Raw genomic sequence first — 9081 nt, 5'->3', positions numbered from 1 at the left:
TGGATTCTGACCTCCCTGCACTCAAAATGGATTTTCTGGAGCTACAGAACTCGAAATGGCGCGCTTCTAATTGCGTTGGAAAGTAGACATCCAGGGATTTCCAGTAATATATAATAGTCCATACTTTGACCAATAATAGACGACGTAAATTGGCGTTCAACGCCAGCTTTCTACCCAAATCTGGCGTCCAGCGCTAGAAAAGGAGCCAAAACCAGAGTTGAACGCCCAAACTGGCACAAAAGCTGGCGTTCAACACCAAGAAGGACCTCTATATGTGCAACACTTAAGCTCAGCCCAAACACACACCATGTGGGCCCAGGAAGTGGATTTATGCATCAATTACTTACTCATGTAAACCCTAGTAGCTAGTTTATTATAAATAGGACCTTTTACTAGTCTTTTTGACCATCTTTGGAATCTTTGGATTATCTTTTGATCTATTGATCACGTTTTGGGGGCTGGCCATCTCGGCCATACCTGGACCTTTCACTTATGTATTTTCAACGGTAGAGTTTCTACACTACATAGATTAAGGTGTGGAGCTCTGCTGTTCCTCAAAGATTAATGCAAAGTACTTCTATTTACTATTCAATTCATCTTATTTCACTTCTAAGATATCCATTCGCACCCAAGAACGTGATGAAGGTGATGATTATGTGTGACGCTCATCACCATCCTCCCCTATGAACACGTGCCTGACAAACAGTTCCGTTCTACATGAAATAAGCTAGAATGAATATCTCTTAGATCTCCTAACCAGAATCTTCGTGGTGTAAGCTAGAATGATGGCGGCATTCAAGAGAATCCGGAAGGTCTAAACCTTGTCTGTGGTATTCCGAGTAGGATTCAATGAATAAATGACTGTGACGAGCTCCAAACTCGCGATTGCAGTGCGTTAGTGACAGACGCAAAAGGATAGTAAATCCTATTCCAGCATGATCGAGAACCGACAGATGAATAGCCGTGCCGTGACAGGGTGCGTGAGCATATTATTCACTGAGAGGATAAGATGAAGCCATTGACAAGGGTGATGCCTCCAGACGATTAGCCGTGCCGTGACAGGGCATTGGATCATTTTCCCGAGAGATGACCGAAAGTAGCCATTGACAGTGGTGATGTATCACATAAAGCCAGCCATGGAAAGGAGTAAGACTGATTGGATGAAGATAGCAGGAAAGCAGAGGTTCAGAGGAATGAAAGCATCTCCATTCGCTTATCTGAAATTCTCACCAATGAATTACATAAGTACCTCTATCCCTATTCTACTAATTATTATTCGAAAACACCATTATCAATTTATATCTGCCTAACTGAGATTTGCAAGGTGACCATAGCTTGCTTCATACCAACATTCTCCGTGGGATTCGACCCTTACTCACGTAAGGTATTACTTGGACGACCCAGTGCACTTGCTGGTTAGTTGTATCGAAGTTGTGAACCATGGTATTGGCACCATGTTCTTGGCGCCATTGCCAGGGAAATAAAGAGCCATGAATTTTACATCATTAAAGTGTAATCACGATTACGCGTACCAAGTTGCTCACGTTGCCAGGGATTGTTCGAGCCTGGACATCACAATTTCGTGCACCAAGTTTTTGGCGCCGTTGCCGGGGATTGTTCGAGTATGGACAACTGACGGTTCATCTTGTTGCTCAGATTAGGTAATTTTCTTTTTGTTTTGTTTTCAAAAATTTTTCAAAAATCTTTTAAAAAAATTTTTCTTTTGTTTTCGAAAAAAAAATAATAATAAAAATAATATTTTCAAAAATAAATTATTCTATGGCTTCAAAACATTCAAGAATGAATTCTAGAGTTTCATGGTAACATGTTGAATCCTATCTGGCTGAAAAGCCATACCCAAACTCCTTTGGGATTGGTCTTCAACTAATCACCTCAATGGATGTAAATCCATTCTAAAGCTTGACTGGCTATTAAGCCATGTCTAACCCTCAGATTGGGGCTTTAAACTAAAGAGTACAAGATTCCTGGAATTCATATGAAAAATTTTGAATCCTTATTTTTCTTTTTCAAAATGATTTTCGAAAAAATTAAAAGAAAATACAAAAAAAATTCATAAAATCATAAAAATCAAAAATATTTTGTGTTTCTTGTTTGAGTCTTGAGTCATGCTACAAGTTTGGTGTCAATTGCATGTGCATCTTGCATTTTTCGAAAATCTTCATGCATTCATAGTGTTCTTCATGATCTTCAAGTTGTTCTTGGTAAGTCTTCTTGTTTGATCTTTGCATTTGCATGTTTTGTGTCTTTTCTTGTTTTTCATATGCATTCTTGAATTCTTAGTGTCTAAGCATTAAAGAATTCTAAGTTTGGTGTCTTGCATGTTCTCTTTGCATTAAAGATTTTTCAAAATTGTGTCTTTGATGTTCATCTTGACATTCATAATGTTCTTGGTGTTCATCTTGACATTCATAGCATTCTTGCATGCATCACATGTTATAATCTAAAAATTTCATGCATTGCATCATTTTTCTTGTTTTTCTCTCACATCATTAAAAATTTAAAAATAAAAAAAATATCTTTCCCTTTTTCTCTCATCAAATTCAAAAATTTGGATTGACTTTTTCAAAAATTTTTAAAATCAAGTTGTTTCTTATGAGTCAAATCAAATTTTCAATTTAAAAATCTCATCTTTTTCAAAATCTTTTTCAAAAATAAAATCTTTTTCATTTTTCTTAGTTATTTTCGAAAATTACGAAAAAAAATATTTTTCAAAAATATTTTCTTAATTTTAACTCATAATTTTCGAAAATAACATCATCAATTAATGTTTTGATTCAAAAATTTCAAGTTTGTTACTTACTTGTTAAGAAAGGTTCAAACTTTAAGTTCTAGAATCATATCTTGTGATTTCTTGTGAATCAAGTCATTAATTGTGATTTTAAAAATCAAATCTTTTTCAAAAACTAATTTCTATCATATCTTGTCAAAAATATCTTCTCATCTTATCTTTTTCAAAAAATTTGATTTTCAAAATATCTTTTCTAACTTCCTAACTTCTTATCTTTTCAAAATTGATTTTCAAAATTTGTTTCAACTAACTAAATAACTTTTTGTTTGTTTCTTAACTTTTTCAAAACTACCTAACTAACTTTCTCTCTCTAATTTTCGAAAATTCCTTCCCTGTTTTTCAAAAATTTCTTTTTAATTAACTAATTATTTTAATTTTTTTATTTTAATTTTCAAAAATTACTAACCTTTTTCAAAAACTATTTTCGAAAATCACTAACTCCTTTTTCAAAAATAATTTTCGAAAATTCTCTTCTCCCTCATCTCCTTCTATTTGTTTATTCATCTACTAACATCTATCCCTCATTCAAAAAAAAAAAAGGATCTCTATTATTATTATTTTTTTGTGCCCTCTTCTTTGTCATATGAGCAGGAGCAAAGACAAGAATATTCTTGTTGAAGCAGATCCAGAACCTGTAAGGACTCTAAAGAGAAAATTAAGAGAAGCTGAATTACAACAAACCAGCAAGCACCTGTCAGAAATTTTCGAACAGAAAGAGGAGATGGCAGCCGAAAATAATAATAATGCAAGGAGAATGCTTGGTGACTTTACTGCACCAAATTCTAATTTACATGGAAGAAGCATCTCCATTCCTGCTATTGGAGCAAACAACTTTGAGCTGAAACCTTAATTAGTTTCTCTGATGCAGCAGAACTGCAAGTTTCATGGACTTCCATCTGAAGATCCTTTTCAGTTCTTAACTGAATTCTTGCAGATATGTGATACTGTAAAGACTAATGGAGTAGATCCTGAAGTCTACAGGCTCATGCTTTTTCCTTTTGCTGTAAGAGACAGAGCTAGACTCTGGTTGGATTCTCAACCTAAGGATAGCCTGAACTCATGGGATAAGCTGGTCAAGGCTTTCTTAGCCAAGTTCTTTCCTCCTCAAAAGCTTAGTAAGATTAGAGTGGACGTTCAGACCTTCAGACAGAAAGAAGGTGAATCCCTCTATGATGCTTGGGAGAGATACAAAGGACTGACCAAAAAGTGTCCTTCTGACATGCTTTCAGAATGGACCATCCTAGATATCTTCTATGATGGTCTGTCTGACTTAGCTAAAATGTCATTGGATACTTTTGCAGGTGGATCCATTCACCTAAAGAAAACGCCTACAGAAGCTCAAGAACTCATTGACATGGTTGCTAATAACCAGTTCATGTACACTTCTGAAAGGAATCTTGTGAGCAATGGGACGCCTATGAAGAAGGGAGTTCTTGAAGTTGATACTCTGAATGCCATATTGGCTCAGAATAAAATATTGACTCAGCAAGTCAATATTATCTCTCAGAGTCTGCATGGAATGCAAGCTGCATCCAACAGTACTGAAGAGGCTTCTTATGAAGAAGAAGCTTATGATCCTGAGAACCCTGCAATAGCAGAGGTGAATTACTTAGGTGAACCTTATGGAAACACCTATAACTCATCATGGAGAAATCATTCCAATTTCTCATGGAAGGATCAAAAGCCTCAACAAGGCTTTAATAATGGTGGAAGAAACAGGTTTAACAATAGTAAACCTTTTCCATCATCCACTCAGCAACAGACAGAGAACTCTGAACAAAATGCTTCTAATTTAGCAAATTTAGTCTCTGATCTATCTAAGGCCACTGAGAGTTTCATGAATGAAACAAGGTCTTCCATTAGAAATCTGGAAGCACAAGTGGGCCAGCTGAGTAAAAGGATCACTGAAATCCCTCCTAGTACTCTCCCAAGCAATACAGAAGAGAATCCAAAAGGAGAGTGCAAGGCCATTGACATAAGCATCATGGCCGAACCTGTGAGGAGAGGAGAGGACGTGAATCCCAAGGAGAAAGACCTCCTAGGACGTCCAGTGGTCAATAAAGAGCTTCCCTCTGAGGAACCAAAGGAATCTGAGACTCATCTAGAGACCATAGAGATTCCATTGAACCTCCTTATGCCCTTCATGAGCTCTGATGAGTATTCCTCTTCTGAAGAGAATGAGGATGTTACTGAAGAGCAAACTGCCAAGTTTCTTGGTGCAATCATGAAGCTGAATGCCAAATTATTTGGCATTGATACTTGGGAAGTTGAACCTCCCTTGTTCATCAATGAACTAAGTGATCTGGATCAACTGACATTGCCTCAGAAGAGACAGGATCCTGGAAAGTTCATAATACCCTGTACCATAGGCACCATGATCTTTAAGGCTCTGTGTGACCTTGGTTCAGGGATAAACCTCATGCCCCTCTCTGTAATAGAGAAATTGGGAATCTATGGGGTGCAAGCTGCTAAAATCTCATTAGAGATGGCAGATAGTTCAAGAAAACAGGCTTATGGACAAGTAGAGGACGTGTTAGTAAAGGTTGAAGGCCTTTACATCCCTGCTGATTTCATAGTCCTGGATACTGGAAGGGAAGAGGATGAATCCATCATCCTAGGAAGACCTTTCCTGGTCACAGCAAGAGCTGTGATTGATGTTGACAGAGGTGAAATAGTCCTTCAATGGAATGAGAACTCCCTTGTGTTTAAAACTTAAGGATCTCCCTCTGCAACCATGGAGAGGAAGCAGAAAAAGCTTCTCTCAAAGCAGAGTCAATCAGAGCCCCCGCAGTCAAACTCTAAGTTTGGTGTTGGGAGGCCACAACCAAACTCTAATTTTGGTGTTGAACTCCCATATCCAAACTCTAAGTTTGGTGTTGGAGAGTCTCAACAAAGCTCTGCACATCTGTGAGGCTCCATGAGAGCCCACTGTCAAGCTATTGACATTAAAGAAGCGCTTGTTGGGAGGCAACCCAATTTTTATTTATCTAACTATATTTTTCTTAGTTATATGTCTTTATAGGTTCATGATCATGTAGAGTCACAAAATAAATATAAAAATTGAAAACGGAATCAAAAACAGCAGAAGAAAAATCACACCCTGGAGGAGCATCTGTCTGGCGTTCAGCGCCAGAACAGAGCATGGTTCTAGCGCTGAACGCCCAAAATGGGCAGCTTCTGGGCGCTGAACGCTAGAACAGGCATGGTTCTGGCGTTCAACGCCAGAAATGGCACACAAATGGGCATTGAACGCCCAAAATGGCCACCAACCTGGCGCTGAACGCCTAGAGTTGTGTGCAAAGGCATTTTTACATGCCTAATGGGTGCAGGGATGTAAATCCTTGAACACCTCAGGATTTGTGGACCCCACAGGATCCACTCAGGATCTGTGGACCCACAGGATCCACTCAGGACCTGTGGACCCCACAGGATCCCCACCTACCTCCACTCACTTCTTCTCACCACTCTCTTTCACACAACCCCATAAACACTCTTCCCCAAAAACCCTTCACCAATCACCTCAAACTCTCTTCCCCATCACCTCTTCACCACTCACAACCATCCACTCTTCCCCATAAACCTACCTCATAAACTCCACCTACCTTCAAAAATTCAAAACCAATTTCCCACCCAAACCCACCCATATGGCCGAAACCTTTCCCCCCTCCCTTCCCTATATAAAGCCCTCCATTCTTCATCAAATTCACACAACACACCCCTCTACACCCTTCTTGGCCGAACCACATCACCCTCTCCCTCTCCTCCATTTCATCTTCTTCTTCATCTATTCTTTCTTCTATTGCTCGAGGGCGAGCAAAATTCTAAGTTTGGTGTGGTAAAAGCATAAGCTTTTTGTTTTTCCATTACCATTGATGGCACCTAAGACCGGAGAATCCTCTAGAAAGGGGAAAGGGAAGATAAAAGCTTCCACATCCGAGTCATAGAAGATGGAAAGGTTCATCTCCAAAGCCCATCAAGACCACTTCTATGATGTTGTGGCCAAGAAGAAGGTGATCCCTGAGGTCCCTTTCAAACTCAAAAGAAATGAGTATCCGGAGATCCGACATGAAATTCAAAGAAGAGGTTGGGAAGTTCTAACAAATCCCATCCAACAAGTCGGCATCCTAATGGTTCAAGAGTTCTATGCTAATGCATGGATCACCAAGAACCATGATCAAAGTAAGAACCCGGATCCAAAGAACTATGTTACAATGGTTCGGGGGAAATACTTGGATTTTAGTCCGGAAAATGTGAGCTTGGCATTTAACTTGCCCATGATGCAAGGAGATGAACGCCCCTACACTAGAAGGGTCAACTTTAATCAAAGGTTGGACCAAGTCCTTATGGACATATGCGTGGAAGGAGCTCAATGGAAGATTGACTCCAAAGGCAAGCCGGTTCAACTAAGAAGATTGGACCTCAAGCCTGTAGCTAGAGGATGGTTGGAGTTTATTCAATGCTCAATCATTCCCACTAGCAACCGGTCTGAAGTTACTATAGACCGGGCCATCATGATCCATAGCATCATGATTGGAGAAGAGGTGGAAGTTCATGATATTATACCTCAAGAACTCTACAAGGTGGCTGACAAGTCCTCCACCATGGCAAGGTTAGCCTTTCCTCACCTCATTTGCCACCTATGCAATTCGGCTGAGATTGACATAGAGGGAGATATCCTCATTAAAGAGGACAAGCCCATCACTAAGAAAAAGATGGAGCAAGCAAGAGAGCCCAGTCATGGAGCTCAAGAGGCGCAAGAAGCTCATTTCCATGAGATCCCAGAGATGCCTCAAATGCACTTTCCTCCACAAAATTATTGGGAGCAAATCAACACCTCCCTAGGAGAATTGAGTTCCAATATGGGACAACTAAGGGTGGAACATCAAGAGCACTCCATCATGCTCCATGAAATAAGAGAAGATCAAAAAGCAATGAGGGAGGAGCAACAAAGACAAGGAAGAGACATAGAAGAGCTCAAGGACATCATTGGTTCCTCAAGAAGGAAACGCCACCATCACTAAGGTGGATTCATTCCTTGTTCTTATTTCTTCTGTTTTTCGTTTCTATGTTATGTGCTAATCTATGTTTGTGTCTTCATTACATGATCATTAGTAGTTAGTAACTCTGTCTTAAAGTTATAAATGTCCTATGAATCCATCACCTTTCTTAAATGAAAAATGTTTTAATTCAAAAGAACAAGAAGTACATGAGTTTCGAATTTATCCTTGAACAGTGCATATGTCTTTTGAAGTTGTTATTTAAGAATGTTAAATATGTTGGCTCTTGAAAGAATGATGACTAGGAGACATGTTATTTGATAATTTGAAAAATCATAAAAATGATTCTTGAAGCAAGAAAAAGCAGCAAAGAACAAAGCTTGCAGAAAAAAAAAACAAAGAAAAAAAAGGGGCGAAAAAAAAAAGTAGAAAGAAAAAGAAAAAGCAAGCAGAAAAAGCCAATAACCCTTAAACCCAAAAGGCAAGGGCAAATAAAAAGGATCCCAAGGCTTTGAGCATCAGTGGATAGGAGGGCCTAAAGGAATAAAATCCTGGTCTAAGCAGCTAAACCAAGCTGTCCCTAACCATGTGCTTGTGGCGTGTAGGTGTCAAGTGAAAACTTGAGACTGAGCGGTTAAAGTCAAGGTCCAAAGCAAAAAAAGAGTGTGCTTAAGAACCCTGGACACCTCTAATTGGGGACTTTAGCAAAGCTGAGTCACAATCTGAAAAGGTTCACCCAATTATGTGTCTGTGGCATTTATGTATCCGGTGGTAATACTGGAAAACAAAGTGCTTAGGGCCACGGCCAAGACTCATAAAATAGCTGTGTTCAAGAATCATCATACTGAACTAGGAGAGTCAATAACACTATTCGAAATTTGAAGCTCCTATAGATGCCAATCATTCTGAACCTCAATGGATAAAGTGAGATGCCAAAACTATTCAAGAGGCAAAAAGCTATAAGTCCCGCTCATATGATTGAAGCTCTGTTTCATTGATAGTTTGGAATTTGTAGTATATTCTCTTCTTTTTATCCTATTTGATTTTCAGTTGCTTGGGGACAAGCAACAATTTAAGTTTGGTGTTGTGATGAGCGGATAATTTATACGCTTTTTGGCATTGTTTTTAGTATGTTTTTAGTAGAATCTAGTTACTTTTAGGGATGTTTTCATTAGTTTTTATGTTAAATTCACATTTCTGGACTTTACTATGAGTTTGTGTGTTTTTCTGTGATTTCAGGTATTTTCTGGCTGAAATTAAGGGACTTGAGCAGAA

At 38.7% G+C, this 9081-nt stretch overlaps 1 non-coding gene across 1 annotated transcript; it reads right to left on the bottom strand.

Annotated features, from left to right (window-relative positions):
• Positions 1-3926: 3926 nt before the first annotated feature.
• LOC112773959 (small nucleolar RNA R71) lies at positions 3927-4033 on the bottom strand. The gene has a single exon (XR_003188477.1). It is a non-coding gene; the product is annotated as a small nucleolar RNA R71 (small nucleolar RNA).
• Positions 4034-9081: the final 5048 nt, after the last annotated feature.

The sequence above is a fragment of the Arachis hypogaea genome, chromosome 18 (genome assembly GCF_003086295.3).
Source record: "Arachis hypogaea cultivar Tifrunner chromosome 18, arahy.Tifrunner.gnm2.J5K5, whole genome shotgun sequence".
In the NCBI taxonomy this organism is placed as follows: domain Eukaryota; kingdom Viridiplantae; phylum Streptophyta; class Magnoliopsida; order Fabales; family Fabaceae; genus Arachis; species Arachis hypogaea.
This window is presented reverse-complemented; position numbering and strand designations above follow the sequence as displayed.